Genomic DNA, 19,411 nt, shown 5'->3' on the forward strand with positions numbered 1-19,411 from the left:
CCAGTTTTATTCCCCTAGAGAACCCAGATTAAGTCTTTGCCCTTGAGGTATTTCCAGAACAGCAATTGATTCTGATGACTCACCCGTAGTCTCCAGGCCTTCTGCTGATCCTGATCCTAGATGAAGCAATTTCTCTCCTGAGTGTTTTGGCTGTCCCACGATTCAGAGAACTTGACTCCAAGTATGCGTACTGTTTTTTAACTTTTGAATTTTCTTTAGTCTAATCCCTTATACTTAACCAATATGCTATTGGTATTGTAAACTTAATTGTCCAGTGTCAAAAAGCTTTTCTTGCGAGTTATATTTCTACGTGGAAAGTTATTAGTGTAAATACGTATTTGATACTTTTGGAAATTAAATATGAATGCTTAATTAAGCTGCTAGGTGGTACAAGTGATTTGTGCTTGCCTGTTAATCTAAAGGTTAGTGTTTCAAACCCATGCAAGGATAATACAGAAGAAAAGGCCTAGAAGTCTGCTTCTCTTAAAATGACTGCCAAGAAAACTCCACGGCTCAGCTCTGTTCCGTTGCACATGGCTTTACGATGAGTCAGGTGGGATTGCCAGTCGGAACCAAGGCTACGACAGCTCACAGCAGCTCACATGAGGCCTCCTAGCAATACTTCACTGCATTCCAAATGTTCCTATGTCACTACATTTCTTTATATGGATCTTATTTTTCCCATGAATATATCCATTTATTTTCTTTCTACAGTTTGAGTATAATGTGTCTTTTTCTGGTCTGCATTTTTCTAATATATAAAAGGGGCAATTCTTATCTTTTAAAGAAGTGTTCATAATACTTAAGTGAGTTTACATAAGGACACATAAGAACCCTGCTAAAAAATGCCAATGATTCGTATTGCTTATTGTTAAGGGTTGAATGGCGTCCCTCCCAAAAGATATGTTGAAATTTTAACTCCTGAACCTATGACTTTGTTTAACAGCAGTGTCTTTATTTTCTTTTTTAAAATGTCATTTTATTAGGGGCTCTTTCAGCTTCTATAGCAATCCTTAAATCAATTGTATCAAGCATATTTGTACATATGGTTCCATCATCATTTTCTAAACATTTACTTTCTATTTGAGCCCTTGGTATCAGTTCCTTTCCCCCACCCTGCATATCCCACCCTTTCACCCACATGAACCCTTGATAAATTATTATTATTTTTATGTCTTACAGACGTCCCGATTTTTAACAATATTTCCTGCGTCCCGTGGTGTTTTAAAAAAGTCCCGATTTTTTTTAAAGAATGCACGACAAGCTAGGGTGTACGGCTTTCGGCTGCCATGTGGCTTTTTCGCCAGGATATGAGTTTTATCAATGGTGTCCTGCTTTACCAATGTTAAAATCTGGTCACCTCATCTTACACTGACTGCTGTCTCCCTTCACCCACACTTCTGTTGTTCATCCCCCTGGGTGAGGGGTTATGTGTCGATTTTTGAAATCGATCCCCCTTTATCCCCATTCTCCCCCACTTCCTCCTACCCTTTTGGTATTGCTACTCCCATTTCTGTTCCTGAGGGGTTTATCTGATCTGCATTCCTTATGTTGTAAACTCTTTTTTTCTTTCCCCATGAAAATATATTTATTAGATGAAGTATTTTTTTTTCTTCACAGCAACTATATGAGTGGAATTAGCATTGGCCTGACACAGTGACTAACACACCGACTGACACAGGGACGGCTCGGGACAGGGCAGAATCGCCTTCGATTGTACGTGGAAGAATAGGGAATGTGCTATGCAAACAGTCCCTTCCCGTATATTATTGTTCTCACTCTGAAGAAAACATGACAGACAACCGCCAGGTTGTCTCTGAGTTAAAGGTTTATGAGGAGTCAATAATATGAAGCAGTAAGAAACTTGTTTATTATTGTATCTATTAAGTACTAGGAACTCTGACAGCGCCCTCCTGTAAGCCTTGGGTTGGTTGTTATCTACAAGATGAGTGGTTCAAACCCACGATAGACCTTGCTCTCTTAGGCACTCTACAGTGTTAGTCCTCTAACAACATGGTTTTTAAAACCCAATTTAGAAGGTGTTTTTGTTTTTCTTTTGCTTTGGGGAAGCGTTCCCTCCCAAATTTCAGCTTGCCAATCACTGCTCCTTATTCAGTATCTCTCTCTTGTTTTCTGTACCAGTGCACATGCTCCAGTCTAGCCAGAATTAGTACTTAGGGTCATGATAGTGGGGGATGAGGAAACCTCAAAGAACCAGAGGAATATAGTGTGTTTCATTCGTGCTATTCTGTGCCCTGGCTGACTCATCCCTTCCTTTTGATGCCTCTGTGAGGGGATGTCCTATTTTCAACATATGGGTTTTGGGTCTCTGCTCCAACACCCCCAGCATTCTCAACATGTTTTTTTTTGTTTGGGGTTTTCTGATGTCTGTTACTTGATACTGTTGACACCTCATGATCACACGGGCTGGTGTGCTTCATCCATGTGGGCTTGTTGCTTGTCTACTGGATGGCCGCTTGTTTAACTTCCAGCCTTTAAGACTAGGTGCATTATCTTTTAATAGTCAGGCACCATTAGCTTTTTTTCACAACATTTGCTTATCACCCATTTTGTCTTCAACAATATCATGTTGGGAGGTAAGCATCGCAGAATGCCAGGCTGTTAGAACAAAGTGTTCTTGTGTTGAAGGAGGGATTAAACAGAGACCCAAAGTCCTTTGATTTCCTCAGTGTATTGCCATATAAATATATGTACACAGGCCAATACCTTCATTTTATGAATTAATATAGTTACATATGTACACACTGATGCTTATACCGCTATCCATAGCTTTGCTTACTAGATCGTTCCTCTGTTTCCTTTACACCTTCCTCCTTCCCCACATTATACTCGCCCTTCTGCTTCTTAGTAATTCCTCTCAGCTAGATTGCTGTTGCTCCAGCACCACCAGGATCGCTACATCCTCCTCATTGTTGATTTGAAATCCCTAATTGAGCCCCTGTCTGTGGTGTTATTTGTCCCCGCTCCCTTTCCCTGCCTCCTCCTCCCCACAGGTCCCTCCTGAACCATCAGTCCCCTTGCTTCTCCTTGGGGTTGCTCCCCTTGCCTGTCTAATATAGGTAGGCAAAACAACAATGATGCAGACAAAAGATTGACTAAGAAGAGGGAAACAAAACCAAGCAAAACCCTGAAAAAGCACATGCAATTTCAGGTCTGTCCCCTAACCTTTATGACTATCTCCCCAGCGGTCCTGAGGGGTTCCAGGAACTGCCCCTCCTAGCCTGAAGTCTATTTGTGGGGCTCTTCAAAGGCTTTGCTGCTGTTGCTGATCTGTTATGTTCCCTTTTTAGTTTGCCCCACTGTGGGGGTGGAGGTGGGTGGGGGTAATGTCAGATTAGACTCATTCCCTGTCATGTGTCCACGGTATTGTCCTCTGTCATGGTATGTATGCTCCAGTGAGGGGACAGCCTGTCTCGAGCTATTGTTGGCCCCAGAGTCCCCTCTGTGCCTTAGCAGCTCCTAGTAGGGATATTGTCCTCAGGGCTTAGTGTACCATTATGAGGTCTAGTCCCTTACTCTCTCTTTTTCCTTCCTGGTTTCCTTCCATGTAGGCATGGCAAGCCAGCCTTTCTCCCCAACCTGTAGATTTAGTGATGTCCTCAAGCAAATACGTGTGTGTGTGTGTGTGTGTGTGTGTGTGTGTGTGAGTCTGACTCTGATTGCAACTAGCCCTGTAGACCTCTCTGTTCATGAGTTGTTCCATGTGGTTACGTTGCCCTCAAGGTTTGGTACACAATGGTGGGGTCTGCACTCACACTCCCATTTCTGTGGAGACATACACAATACCCTCCCCTGAGTGGATTAGTGATCCACCTTGAGTTTTCTTTGTGAGGTACCGATCTTGTTTAATTTTTCTACAGATGGTTATCCATTGTTTCCAGTACCACTGGTTAAAGAGGGCATCCACCTCCCATTTGATGCTTTTTGGGCCCTTGTCAAAGTTGTCTATATGCTGATGGTTTTATTTCTGGATTTTCTGTTCTTTTCACTGATGTGAGTATCTGTCATTATTCCAGTACAACCTTGTTCTGACAACTGTATAATAGGTGTGAAAGTCAGGTAGAGCGAGCCCTCCAACTTTGTCCTTCTTGAGGAGTTCTCTGATACTTCTGGGCTTCTTCCCTCTCCATATGAAATTGGTGGTCAGTTTATCCAATCCTTTGAAGAAGGGTGTTGGTATCAGAATCAAGATAGAATTAAACTTGTATAGTACTTTGGATAAGATTGACTTCTTTATTATATTGAATTTTCTGATCCACGAGCATGGGAAGTTCTTCCATTTGAGGAGGTCACTTTGGTTTCCTGTAGTAGGGTTCTATAGTTTTCCTTGTATAAGTCTTCCCCCCACCCTTTTAGTTGGATATATCCCTTTTGTTATCTGCTAAAATTTTTAAGTTTTATGGCCATATAATTTGCATATCATGAGTTGATGGGCTAACTACGTTTGAGTTGTACAGTCATCACTACAATCACTTTTGGAATGCTTTCTTTATCCTAGTGCTCTTTATTATTAGCTCCGCATCTACCCATAGCGTCCCTTGCCATAGCCTGCAAGAACTATTAATCCAGTTACCGTCTTCATGGATTACCCACCCTGGATGTCATATAAACAAAAACCATACAAAAAGGCCAATAACAACAAAATACCACACAGGAAAACCTCAATCCAAAGAAAGCAGAAGATAATTGAAACTATAATATGCCAAAAATCAGCCAAAAAGGAAAACACATGAAAATATGTTACATTTGAACCTACCGAAGTCTGCAGTAATCCACGTTCCATTGTGCCCTGTCAAGGGCAAGGCTATTCACAGACCCACCTAGTCGATGGTCCGAGGGAGTTCAGTGGAGGCTTATTGCCTGTGGAGACGCTACAGATGGACGTTCACCATCGCTCATAGCTTTCTACAAACTGGGTGCTCAGATGTTAAGCTCTAAATAATTTCCTTCCTCTGACCTTGGATTTTATGATTTAAACTCCTTGGACGTGTGCTCCTTCTGTTTGGACTTAGCTGACTTATGACAGAACTTTAAGAGCCCAGTCCCTATACTTTCTGATAGCTAGACACTATCTTTTTATCAACTAGAATGTAAAAGAGCATACTAGAAGAGGTCCAATTCCCCATGGGATGGAGTTTTATAAAATGGTAGATATACATAGACATCAGGGGGAAGGCAACATGTGAGGATCTGTTTACAAGTCAGGAACACAAGAGACAAGAAAGTATTTTTCCCCTAGAGATAATGTAGAGAGTTGGAAAATCGTTCAGCCAGTACCATGAATTTGGATATAAATCCCCCAGACCTTTGAGAAAAATAATATTTTCTTGAAAGCCACTCCCGTTGTGGTACTTGGTTTATCAGCTCAAGGAAAGGAAGACGTTGTCATAGCACAGGTGAAAGTGACAGAGTCACTACAGTGAAAGACACACTGACTTTCTCTGGAGGAAGAATTAACCCAGTTATTTAATGAGTGCATCATTATATGCACAATTTTGCTATAACAAATGAATGAATAAAGTGTGTAAGTACAAATGATTAACTTGGTCAAGGGTAGTCTAGAAAAGGGGAGGACCTTCTAGGAGATGGATTTACGGAGTGACTGCAATAATGAACTGTGCGGATGAAGCAGGACCAGACAATGTTTCATTCTGTTGCACAAACAGTCGTTATGAGTTAGAACTGAATTGATGGCATCTAATGAAAGGACATGAGTTTTCTAGGCAAATAAAATGAAAAGGAACGTGTGAGGTCATGGAACTTGTGCTTAGCACTTACATTAACTCCAAATGGTCCATGAACTTAAATGCAGAACTCTGAAACTATTTATATATACACATAAAAATTAGCATATTAATGGGGGAATCTTATTCAAATCAATGGATTGTTTCCGTGTTAGTATTGCAGTTGTGATAATATAGTTTTGCAAGATGATCTTTGGAAGAAACTGGGTAAACAATACATGAGGGCTCTGCATTTTTTCTTATCGCTGCATGTGGATCTACATTATAGCAATACACATTTCAATGAAAAATATTGGCCCAGATGGTTGAAACAACAGAGCTTAGTGGAGGGAAAGTGAGAAGTTTTTCTACATGAATGTTCCACACACGGGGTCCCATGAGACCCCCAGTTGGTGAAAGAGCACTGCTGGAAAGAGGTCATGGTCAAAAATTTTAAATTACAAAAACAATGAAAGACCATGAGAGAAAGTCCAACAGAGACAATGAATGTTAGATTCACATCCAACCGCTTGAAACAGGCAATCTGGAGTGAACTCTAAGATGACCCTGTTTAAAATATTCTAAAAGATGGTGGAAGGACTAGAAACCACAAATCAAGGACAAAGTGAAATGTAATAAAACAAGGAAAAATCAGGAGAATTTGAAAATGAAACAAATATAAATTATGCATATGAAAATATTTGATGAAATAAAAAATTATAAGGAATAACTGATTAGACATACCAGACAGGGTTTAGTTCTGCTGTCCACACGGTTGCTGAGTCGGAACCGACTTGGTGGCATCTACCAACAAACACAAGAGCAGAAAGATAATAAGTTGACCAAATTTATGGAAAATATACAAGAATAGTTCAGAGATGATGGTGGCTGAAATTGAAGCATGCGTAGAAGAGGAGAGACTCGAGAGATAGAATCTGTAAGATTTGATTAAGAAACAGATTTGGGAATTGAGAGAAAAGGGGGGTGAAAGTGGATTTAGAATCTCTCTCTTGGAAGACAGTGGAAATTGGAGGTACCCCTGGCTTATTTAAATATGAAACCAGATGTTCCCTCATGAGCAGCAACCAGGGCTGTAGCAGCAAGCAGCACACCGTTTCATAGAAGAGACAATGAAATCCTCTTAAGGTGGCAGACCCTTCCCTGGGGAAGAGTGACAAGTCAGAAGGATTGACAGAGAGTGAGGAAGATGGATTAGGCTCAGTGTGCAGCAGATGGAGACAGACAATGAAGAGTTTAAAGCATTTGTTTTTGCCCCACGTTCATAAAGGATCCTATGATAACGCTCAGTCACATGAAAGCTCTAGAGTACACTGCAACAAGTATTTTGTCATGATAAGCAGATGATTATTAGATGCCATTGATTCTGCTCTCACTCAGAGTGACCCTATGTCCAATAGGACAACAAAATGTGCCGTCCCAGCAGATCTCACGATTGTTCCTATCTTTGAGCCCACGATTGCAGCCGCTGTGGCAATCCATCTTGTTGGGCGCGAGTTGGCAGTGGGGCTGGGTGTCTTCCTCCTTGCCAACCCTCTACTTTACTAAGCATGGTGTTCTTTTTCAAGGGCCAGTCCCTGCTGGTAACATGCACAAAGTACTCGAGGCAGTTTCTCCATCCTTTCTTCTAAGGAACATCCTGGCTCTCCTTCCTTCGAGACAGATTGGTTTGTTCTTGTAGTCCACGGTGCAGTCAATGTTCTTGGCCAGTACCCTAATTCAAGGGCATCAATTATTGTCCTTATTTCTTTAGTGTCCAGCTTTTACAAGCAAATGAGATGGAACATACCGTGCCTTGGTTCAGGTATAGCTTGGTCCTCAAAATGGCATATATTCTCTTTATTATTTTAAAAAGGTTTTTGTTTGTTTGTTTTTTACAGCAAATCGAGCAATGCCATTTGCAATATATTATTTGATTTGTTGCTGCTTCCATGGGAATTGATTATGGATCCAAGTCAATTGAAATCCTCGACAACTTTGATTCCCCTCCCCGCTCATACCATATGATGGCTTGTTAGTCTAGACTTGAGGACTTACTGAGGAGGAACCCTCATGGTGCAGTGGGTTAAGCACTGGACTGCTACTCACAAGGTCATTTGTTCGAAGCTCCTAGCCAATCTAGCTGTCTCCGTAAGAAAAAAAGAGAAACAGTTGCAGTATTACGAGCCCTAAGGAGCAGTTCTGTCCTTCTCTAGTATAGGACCATTCTGAATCAGAACTGACTGGATGGCGTGGGCTTTGGCTAACTTTGATGTGTAATTCATGCTCAAGTTCTTTGGTCCCCATCATTAAGTGAGTCAGCATATTGACTTCATTAATGAGCCTTCCTCTAGTCCTGATGCTGCCTTCTTCCTACAGTCGGGTTTCCGGGATGATTTGCTGAGCACGCTGAATACGCAGGTGAGAGGGTACAACCTGATGGCCCCGCTTTCCTGATTTAAGCTGACAAAGTACCAGATGCTTATTATCTGACAAACGATAAATGTGCAAACATGAGGACAGACCTGATGAAGTGATGAACTAGAAATACATATAGCAACAGCTACTGGAGAAAGTAAGAGACAGACCTGACCGTTAATGCATAAAAAGACCAATTCTGAGCATTCTAGAACTGGGGCATTTGTAAAGCCGTAGGAATGTGTCCATGAGCTTTAGCAACTAGAAGGAATAAGAGCAGAAAGGTGTACTAAAGCAAACGTGACTCTTACCCCCCCCCCAAATTCTCATTTTCAAACATGAAAAATAACATAGCATCACATATAGGGACATCTCTTAGATACGGAAGTCTTTCATAGACAAGAATGTTTTTCCTTGTAAAACAAGCATACACTGAAAGCAAGCAAATATTTCATGGCAGAAAAATGAAGGAGTTTGCATTGATTTTTTAACTGCCTCTCTGGAATTTTATATAAGTAAGGCAGTTTTTCATTTTTTGTTCAGCATTTGCTTGCCTTGAAAATTCAATACAGGTTTAGCTTACTGAAAGTGGAGCTTGTCTTTTGAGCTTAGAGCTCCCTCTGCTGTTTACTGATAGTCACGAGACATTCTAATTCCATTTTAAATTAAATTTCCCAAATGTGACTGCAACTCACTACTGTGGCTAGGGGTTATCAATTTATCTGTAATTAGGGGGTTTATAGCTTATCGATATACCAGAAAGGTAGAAGATGTTTATATCTAAGTCCCACCAAGCTGGAGCTCTAAGGGATCAGTAGAAACATCCTGGGAGAAGAAGCAAGAAGAAAGAAGACGGACACTCTCAAGCAGTTGTTACATTCCAGGGGAGTGTAACTTATTCCCCGACCCTTGCTGCTCTCACCACTCTGACAAAGGAGGAGGCTGCAGTCTAAAGGAGGACATTGGCTTGCCCAGAATTACACAGCTAGTACAACTGGCACCAAGGTCTTCTTGACCTTGATTCCTGTCCTCTCTCCCCTGGAACATGAAAAAGCAATAGGCAAACAGGAGGGAAGTAGGACAGAGAAGAGTTAGTGACTTATTTATTCAATGATTCACTTTACAAGCCATCGTGGAGCCCGTACCACGTTTTTATATTAGGCATATGAAAGAGTGAAATAGGAAAGCCAGGCGGCAGTCTTTCTCTCCTTGAGTTTACTTGTGAGGATACAAGTTAAGTACAATTGGAACACGACGTGCTGCTGGGAATTCATATGTCGTCACGGGACGACAACGACGAATAGGAACTTAAGGTTTGCAAGTAGCTGGAACTTGGCAGAGCAATGCGGACCTAGAAATTTAAAAACGATACTGCTCATCAGGCACAGTGCTGAGAGTCAGCCATGGTTGTGTTTAAGGAAGACCCAGCCTGCACTTTCATCTTCCCTTCATGACTGCAGGCTCTTTAAACACGAAAGAGTACAATTTGGAGTCATACAGCAAAGCACAGGCTCTTTTTTTAAAATGGAACATTTTTATTCATTTTACAAAAGATTTGTTGAATGAAGTTATTTTTAAATCATTGTATTGGGGGCTCATTCAACTCTTAAAGCTATTGATTGATGGCTTTTATCCATGGCTACAGGAGGAAACCAAACCATGAGGGAAGGGGCTCTTGGCCTCTCTCCTGGTTTGTTATGGGATCATCTGTTGCCCTTCCCAAGATGGGTTTCATGAGCCGAATGTGTCTATTTGTTACATTGTTGGGTGACATGGAATCTGTTTCAACTCGGAGCAAACCCATGCAAGCGACGAGAACGGACTCAAGAGGCTTCTCCATTGTCATCTGTACAGATCACCAGAAGCTCTGTGCACGGACAAACTGCTAACCTGTCTGTGAGCAGAGCCCAGCGCTTCCCCATGGCTCCGCCGGGCTCCTTTCCTTCGACTTCAGAGGACCTAGCAAAACCCGTCTCTTAGTCTTCAGTAGCACGGGAAATCAAGGAAGACAGGAAATTTGCCGTTGTGGTACCTGCCACACCGCAACTGCTCAAAACACGTTTGTTGACTAAATGGATAAGGATGTAGAGAAGAGCCAGTAGAACAATCCTCCATTTAAGGTAACACGATAGGCAATCCCAGTTCATTGATATGGACACCATTTCCCTTCCCTGTGCTTTAGGATCCCGCCCCTTTCAGCTACCAGGTAGAATGAAGAGCTCAACCTTCTTCCTGGCGCTCAGGTAAGTATTTGTGCAAATCCAGAAACATCTGCCTCGGAATCATTAGGGACTGGGATGTGGGCAGGAATTAGCAATCTGCATGATTAACCAATGCCTCAGGTAATACAAGTGCAAGATAAAATTAGAATAATTGCTTTAGGTGCCCCTCCCCCCTCCTTACACCCTTAGGCTCAAAGTATTCATCTCAGACTTTGCAAGGGGATTTCATCTGCATTCTGTTAGAGCTGTGGATGTGCAGGGTTATGCCCTGAAGATGTTCCCTGACGATCCCCACCCTCTGTTATTGACCCAGCGGAGCCCTAGCCTGGGCACAGCTGTGAAGGACTCCCACAGCTGTACATGAAAGTTATAGAGCAGTGGACCCAGCCACAGACAGATCATCCTGGATTACCGAGGGAGTGCTGGCCCAGTGACACCACGCAAGCCCTTCCAATCAGAAGTGCCAGAAAGGAAGGCAAAAGAGCCCATCCGAGAGGTTCTAAGAGGGAGAAGGAATTGACTTTCTGCTGCTTCTCATCAAAGAATGCAGGCAGCCTTGGAAGCTGGGACCAGCCCGAGTGCAAGAGTCAACAAGGGAACAGCTACTTTAGTTCTAGGACCCCGTGCAGCTGAACTTGGCCAGCGACTTAAATGCACGGAAGCAAATTGATCCCCAGAGGCTCCAGAAAGGAGTGTCGACATTTTTATTTTAGCCCATGGCACCCAGAGCAGAGAAACATATGAGCTTATAAGCCTACTGACTGACACATACTCAAAGTATCTTTGTATTATTTTAAGCAGCCGGGTTTGTGGTAATTTGTTAGAGACGGACAAAACAACAACAACTAATAAAGACATAAATAAAACCAGTCAACTGATTTTTTTTCACCCTCCTCCTTTCTCTTGCCCTCTAGCCCGTTCCATTATCGCCCTTATTGTACATTCAGGCGAAGAATCGGTTCCAGCTGAGAAATGAGGAGAAGTGTTGGGAATAGAATGCATTTGAGGGAGAACAGGCAGATGTGATTATGGACCATGAAGTCTAAGTTGTTCATAAAAGGAAGTGAAAAATGAAGACATTTATAGCTGGAAATGGTCATTTAGAGGAAATGAAAGTTCACAATTGACACATGAAAGATGATTTAGGGGATATAAATGTATAATGTGAGAATGTGCAACCTCGAAGAAAGTCAAGAACTTCCTATAACTCAATTTCAAGCTATTGTTTATTTATTATCCTAAAAACTGTGCCAATATACAGAGCTTTGGAGTTTATGGAAAAATTTAATTTTCTTTAACACAACCTTACTTTATTTGTAAAACATTCTGTGAGGTGGGCATCTCTATTGTTTCCATATCACAGACTAAAAGAAACCTATTCTCAAACAGTTACATGACCTTAGGAGGCAGTGGAGATAAGGCTCAGACTTAGTTGTTCTAATTCCTCAGTGGTTGCTGCTTTCTTCCAGGCTCTCAAGGGACCGGCAAGTGTGCTGGGTTTTGTTCATTTGTTCATTTTTAACTTCTTATTGTGACTGGGTGAAGGTTCACAGAACAGACCATTAGTCTTATGTTCAATAATGCACACACATTTGGTTCATCCCATTCATTGCAAGTTTTTCAATAAGAGGATTTTACAACTCTGCCCCATGTATGCTTCACTCTATTCAGGGCTACATTTGCAGCCAAGGTAAATACACAGGTCCAAGTAACTTCTCTCAAACCGCTATCTCTTTGTGGTGTTCCGTTATTTCTCTCATACTTGTTCAGCCTGTGTATCTCTCCACGCATCCATTTGTAGACTAGTGCTATTGCAGGATTGTTCATGTGACAAATTTTACCTCTGTTGCCTTTAAAGTTAACTCTTGCAAACCTCCTGTCTTTGTCTATTTTGGGGGTAGGATCGGGGTCAACCTGCCCCAAAAGACACTGTGTTAGTCTGGGTACTTTAGAGAAACAAATCCAAAGAAACTCATCTATAAGAGAGAGTTTTATATAAAGGGTAAGTGTGCACCAAGAAAACATCCCAACCTAGTGCTTCCCAAGCCCACAATTCCAACATTAACCCATTAACCCACATGTCCAACACCAATCCACAAAATCCTCCTCCACTCACAAAACAGATGTAATGATGCCAACTGCAGAAGGAAACCAGAGTCAGTGAAAAGGTAAGCATCTCAGGGCTGCATCGGGGAGGTCCATGCGGCTTCTCCTCAGGGATGTCTTGCAGAAGGTGAGCCATGCCTGCTAAAGCAAGGAACTGGCTAAGGCAACTGCACCCTGGTCCGACCATCAGAAAGCAAGAGACCCACGAACTTGAAAGGCGAGGCTCACCGAGTCATTTATCCCTCTGCCCTTCAATTAATCCCACATGTGTTTATCGGCCAGGTTAGCACAATAAACTAACTACTTCAACACTTCTGAATTTAAAACAAAATTTCCAGTGCCCTTGCAGCTCAAAATTGGTTAAGAAATTTCTTTTCCTGGATTCTTGAAAACAGGATGTTTTCAAGTCTCTCCCCAGCCACTCATTTGCAGACTTGATGATGCTAGTTCTGATTTCTGGGGGATGGGGAGTGGGGAATACTTTGTGTAAGGGGCTCATTGATCCCTAAGCTGTATCCTACACTTGGTCACTTAGGGGCCTCATGTGCTATGACACTAGCAAGCAAAGAAGGCGATTCTATACTGGCAAGGGTAACTTACCTAAGTTTTGACAAGAAATGAGATCCCTTTTATATACCAGGAGAAGAGAGGATACTATCTAGAACCCGAATTATTCACTGGAAGGTGGTGGTGGTGGTGGGGGGGGTTGTTTGTTGTTGTTGTACTTCTAGGTCTGATACCAATGATGAATGGACAACTAAGGCCTGGCAAATCTGAAACAAACAAAGGCTTAAATCCCCAGGGGGGAGTCTGCTCATCATACTAGATACGTGTTCTAGTTCAGCTGCTGAAGAGAGAAAAGTAATGGACATCTTGAGTGAGCTGGAGAGAAGGAAATGATGAATATTGATTACAGCTTGATTGCATCTAGCAACCATGCCAACACCGACTCAGCTGTGACCGAGTAGACCCATCAGAGGGCACGGGCACGTATGAGAGGCACCAGGGGTGTATTGTAGGAAATGCCCTTGGTGGAGTTTCCCACATCGTTATGGTCAACCGGTGCTTTAGGCAAGCAGTCCCGTGTTAGCTCAGATTCAGCTTGTCCTGGTAGTTGTTTCATGCTAAGATTCAAGTGTACGTCTCCACTTTTAGGGCCTTCTGCAACACCAGCGAGCCTACTTGGTCCCTGTGCAAGTGAAGCTCAGAAGTGCACAGGGTCACGAGATAACCTTCAAAGACCACGATGAAACCCGTGGATGAAGCTTTAGATGCGGATTCATCCCATGGCAATTGAGGGGGCGTCCTGTACTCCTTAGAGGATGGAGTCCCTCAAATCCAGTCCCTGTTGCCGGAAACTCTTTTCTCTTGTGAATAAGGGGATGCAGGCCACATCCCGGGGGAAAACCCTTTTCGACAGACCAGGGCTATAAGGGGTGCCACAGCCTAGTTCAATTGATCAGTGGATCATGTCAGATACTATCACTTTATTATATAACTGACAGATGACATGGTTTTGTAACTGACAAACCAGATGAGATGTACTGGGGTGGGGGTAGGTGACACCACTACATGTATGACAGTAAAGGAAGGCAGATTCTATTCTAAGTGTACCTGGAAGCTACTAAAGGGTTTTAGGTGGAAAGTGGCATGATGTGATTTAAGTTTTAAATGGGTCTGTCTGGCTGTGATGTATAGAACTATCTGGAAGGAGCCAAGAAAGGGAGCAGGAGACCCTTGCAGTGATTCTGGAAAGAGACAACAGTGGCTTGGACCTGGGTGGTCGACGCAGATGAGGGTGGTCAGACTGGAGATGCAGTCTGAAAGGAGAGCCTGCAAGGAAGGTTCGGCCTTCTAACGCATCACATAGCATCGCTGTTCCATCTCTCCTCCGCCAGGTGGTCACCAGGATCTCACTTGCTTCCCAGGCTACTGGGCTTGACTGTCCACAGAAAGCCATCTCTTGTCACATTACATGTGGCCTGACTGAAGTGGAGAGAACCTGCTTTCTCTTTCTCTCTCTGTGTACACACACACACACACACACACACACACACACACATACACACACTTTTTTTTTTTCACACGAAGCTTTTTCCCCCTCCTAAGCAGCATAGCTCTGTTAATCTCACCCCTTTCACTTTCCAGACAGTACTAGGTATGCTGTGCCTCCTACTCTACCCAATGAGAGAGGCCTCCCCAAGGCCAAGGGGCAGCTGAGACAGTGTGGGCAAGAGAGCGCCGAGGAGCTGTGTGGGATGGTTAGGGTTGCATTCCGGTACGTCGGCTAAAGAGTGTCCCCGTTGTGGTAATCTTAGAACTCTGGAATACCAGGCCGGCTTATCCTCGGTTGCCCAGAGGAAGATTAGCTGATTTATCTCTAAAGGCACTTGCTCCTCCTTTTAGAATGCCTTTTTTTATGGAATATTTCGGTGTTCTACTTGCTTTTGCTTTCCTTTGTTCTTTATTTTGAAAAATTGCCCTTTAAATCTAGACAATGCCTCAAGCTGTTTTGGAATCAAGAGAGGATTGCAACATTAAAGGAACGAAGTAAGAGCGAGTATTTAAATAAACAAACTATTTTGCCCCAGAGGGTTTGCAGTGAAGACCGAGGAAGAAGGAAACAATTTTTTATCATACTGAGGACAGCTTCAGGAGACAATCAAAAGCTTTGTTTTTCAGGGATATAAAGTAGCTCAATACAGGCCCTCTGAAATGGGCTCCCCTTTACCACGAGCATTTAGAACAGATATTTATTAGAAAGTATTTCTGCACCAAGAAACTCCTGAAGCTTTGGGAAGGATTGATGAGGATAGTTATGGTCATGGCTTCTTTGTTTTCACGTGTCTGAGCCATATAATTATGATTCTACTTGAAAAATATGATAGAAAATAGGACAGGTCAAAATTATTTTACAACAAATGATATGATTAGGTTCATGTGTGACTTTCTTATGAATTTATTTTTGGAAACATTTCTTAAACATGGGTAGTTTGCAGTTCAAACTGTCCTAATTGATCAAGCCTTTTGTGCGAATAATATTGCTTTTGAAGAAATTTTTTAATTCAATACACTGAGGAAAATTATAAGTGACACACAACAATAAATCATATTATAACTCTCTTCCTTGTTTTTTATTTTTTAATATTCAGCTTGAGGACTACTCTTTTAATCGGTTATGAGTAAGTATTGACCTGAGTTCAGCTGATCATTTAAGCAACCAGAATAAATTTTAGGGCTAAAGATAAAAAATTCAAAACATATTTCCTAGGAGGTTTTTTGTTGTTGTTGCTTTTAAACATGGTAGCTGATTGACAGTCGGAACTTAACAACACCTGGATTTGTTAGGAACTAATGAGGTAAAAATGCTTCCTCTCTAGATGTAGATAATGTTCTTTCTTGGCACTGCCTCTATTTAAAAGGAAGAATCATTGCGTATTTATTGGGTCCTGAAGATATTTGCACAGAGTCCTGGAGACTCCCACTCCAGAGGATGGTTTCTGTAATGTGGTCGACCCACCTTCCAACTTCCTTGACCCTCGTCTGACCCCACCATCCTTCCCCAGGAGGAGTACTCTACTGCGCTCTCTGCTGCGCTCAATAATCCACCGCAGTGTGACTGTGAAGAGGTATTGCGGAAGTCAAATGCTGCATCGCACCAGGACTAGAAAACGTTAAAGATGCAGCCCTTTAGTCTTCAGCCGCTTAGCCAAGCATTCCTGTGGTCTCTGCCATGTTCCAGCAAGTGTCTCAAAGCTCCTTTCCAGCTGGTAAATGTCCAAAAGGCAGCCCACTCTGCAAGTTAGCCTCCTGCCTGGTGGCCAAGGCCAAGGCCACGGGGATAGGTGGCGAAAAGACTAAGGGAGAAAGAGAGAGAGAGAGAGAGAGAGAGAGAGAGAGAGAGAGAGAGAGAGAGAGAGAGAGAGAGAGAGAGAGAGAGAGAGAGAGAGAGAGAGAGAGAGAGAGAGAGAGAGAGAGAGAGAGAGAGAGAGAGAGAGAGAGAGAGAGAACTTCAATACAATGTGGCTGAGAGGCTGAGACACCCCCCGCCCCCCCCCAAGACTTGGCTGCTGATTGAGAAGACGACCAAGGACTCTCTCTTACTGCCTGCTGATCCTGACTCGTGGTACATGCTCTTGACTTCCCTCATCTCACCCACTGCCTCTAGGACAAGTCAGAACTACCCCTGTGAGTTTCCCAAACCCGAACTCTTTACGGGAATAGAAAAGCTCATCTTTCTTTCTCCCGAGGGGTGGCTGGCGTTCCAAACTGCTGACCTTGAAATCAACAGCGCAACATGTAACCACTACGCCACTGGGGCTCCTCGATTTCCCTGATACCCCCCTTAATTGTGAGTATTGTCTGTGAGCTGTGTGGCCACTGCACCGAGTCGCGGAACCAGTAGATGCGGACGGACGGAGGGCGTGGAAGGAACGGTTGGTTTCGGAGTAGGTAACAAGGTGGTGTGCAGGGATGGAACGTGGAGCCGCGGCTGACGCTGGTCTTGAGGCAACAGAGAAGTCAGAGAAATTCAGATACGTGCATTTCCAGGTTATTTTAATAAAACTCGCGAACTTACTTTTTTTGTGTGTGTCTGATTAATTGGGGTTAAATAAAATATAATCTTCTAGAACTAAGATGTGATTTTAAAAAAACCCAAACATCAAAACAACCCCGTCCAATTGGGCATTTCAAAGAGAATCTGTCATTTTTAAAGAGGATTCGACTGATATCTCCTGTCAAAATAATGAAAGAATGAATTGATTCTTTTATTGCATAAGAACTTAATTAACTTTAAAAAACTCATGACTGTATAAACAACTGTCTTATTGTGGATTGTGCACAGGAACTCTTAGTTGGAGTTACTGGCAAGTAGTATGTTGAAAAATCAAAGTGGCATTTACATTTTAAAAAATTGCTTATTTCTTCTATGAAGTCACTTAGAAATTCTTATACACTTTAAAACACTAGATGGCACTAAACTATGTAGCATGGTATATTGTGCTATTCTTCAGGAGGAAATATTAATCATTTTTAGACTTCACAGGGTAGAACATTTTTGTATTTTAAAAATATTTAGAACAATTTAACTGCTGCTAGTGTCATATTATCACACATGGATATGACTACCCAATTGCAGAACTATTTGTGATTAGAAGTCGTCCTCGTGTTATCTCAGTAGCACACAGATATGGCTACAGTGCAGAGTTCTTCATCTTATGTGACTGTGTCCTTCTAAGTTCATTGCCAAGGAAAGCAATGAATGGGGTTCATGAGCTGTCTCATCATCAGATTAGTGATAAGCCATACATCACATAAACACATTGGGTAGAGATTTAAATTCTTGACATGAAATACACCCTTCAATAAAAATACCATAATACTCCTGATACATCAGTACAGGAGGAGATCAGTGACACATTTGTGATCAATACAAAGAGATGCTATAATTAATCACCGAACAGGATATTTTGAAATACCTTGAAATCTCAACATTCAATGAATTTATTAAACTTGACAGTAACTTAAAAATTTGCATGGCATAATCAGTAATTATTTGAGAGGATTACAGAAATAGTTATATATTGTGATTAGTAATTGATAAACCATTTGGTCAGTGGGGCAGGGAAAGGTTGAATTCCCTAGCTGGCCTTTCAGAAATGAGATTGAACAGTAGCCAGGAGCCGAGCTGTACCAGAAACCTCACAAACCAGTCACACACTGTGACTAGATCGTGTGATACTTGGGTATTTGTTTGCTTTAACATTTTGTAATTTCTTGGAGCTCCATTCTTCATTACAAGTACATTTTCATTTTTATGGGCTTTTATTGAGGAAAGAAAAGCAAATTCTTTAAACATGATAATTGAAGAATATGAAAAAAATCATTAAAATTTTTTATTAATGTCATATATATATTACCAGCACTATAATTTCTTTTGCTTTTTGTTTTTATCTTTTCTTATTCTTTTCCAATCCATTTTATTAGGTGCTCAGCCAGACATAATACCATTCCATAGTGCTATCACATTAAGCAGTATTGTACAATTACTACCAAATTTATGTGATTTTTTAATTTGTAATTAAAAAAATAGGTAGGGGGCTCACAACACTCTATGCTCCAGATCTCACAAAACCTGGACCCACTTGGCTCTAACTGCTTTTATTCCCAGCTAATGCTCGCTCCCTTTTAACTCTGGCCTCATCTACACTCACCCTTTTACCTTATATTCCCACAAAAAAGCACTTATTCATTTTTATTACATGCAGCCCAAGCTTTTTGACTTCGGGCTCTTGTTTATGTCAGTCCCTTTCTTTGTTATTGCCTTTAACTCAAGTGGGCTTTCTAACTGCTACTTGTCCCAGTCTGCAAGAAGTGGCTCATCTTTCCATTTGTTTCCAAAATAGGGTACTGATCACCCTCTTAAATCCCCCCAGTTCCTTAAGCTAGTCAAGAGTAATTTCCCCCCTTATCTAGAGACATGTATTTTTATTTCCTTTGTGGCATGCATCCATGCATACTTTGACTATAAATGTATTTATGTATATGCATTATTGCCCCGTTGGGCTCTTAACTTCCTGAAGAAGAGTCTAAATCTTGTCCAACACTGTATATCTTTATTGGAGTAGAAAGTCTCATCTTTCTACCAAGGAGAAACTGATGGTTTCAGATTGCTAATCTTGTGGTGAGCAGGCCAATGCATAACCCTCCATGTCAGGCTAAACCCAGCCAGTTGCCCACTTTCCTACAGAAAGTTTCATTCGAACGAAGCCACACTCACAGTACTTTCATGCTACAAAGGCAGAATTCAATACTTGTGACAGAGATGAGACAGTCAGCAAACCTAAAACCTTTACTATTGAATCCATGCCATCCAGTTGGTTTCAACTCACAGTCACCCGATGCAGAATAGAACAAAACATC

Source organism: Tenrec ecaudatus, chromosome 7, assembly GCF_050624435.1.
Source record: "Tenrec ecaudatus isolate mTenEca1 chromosome 7, mTenEca1.hap1, whole genome shotgun sequence".
NCBI lineage: Eukaryota > Metazoa > Chordata > Mammalia > Afrosoricida > Tenrecidae > Tenrec > Tenrec ecaudatus.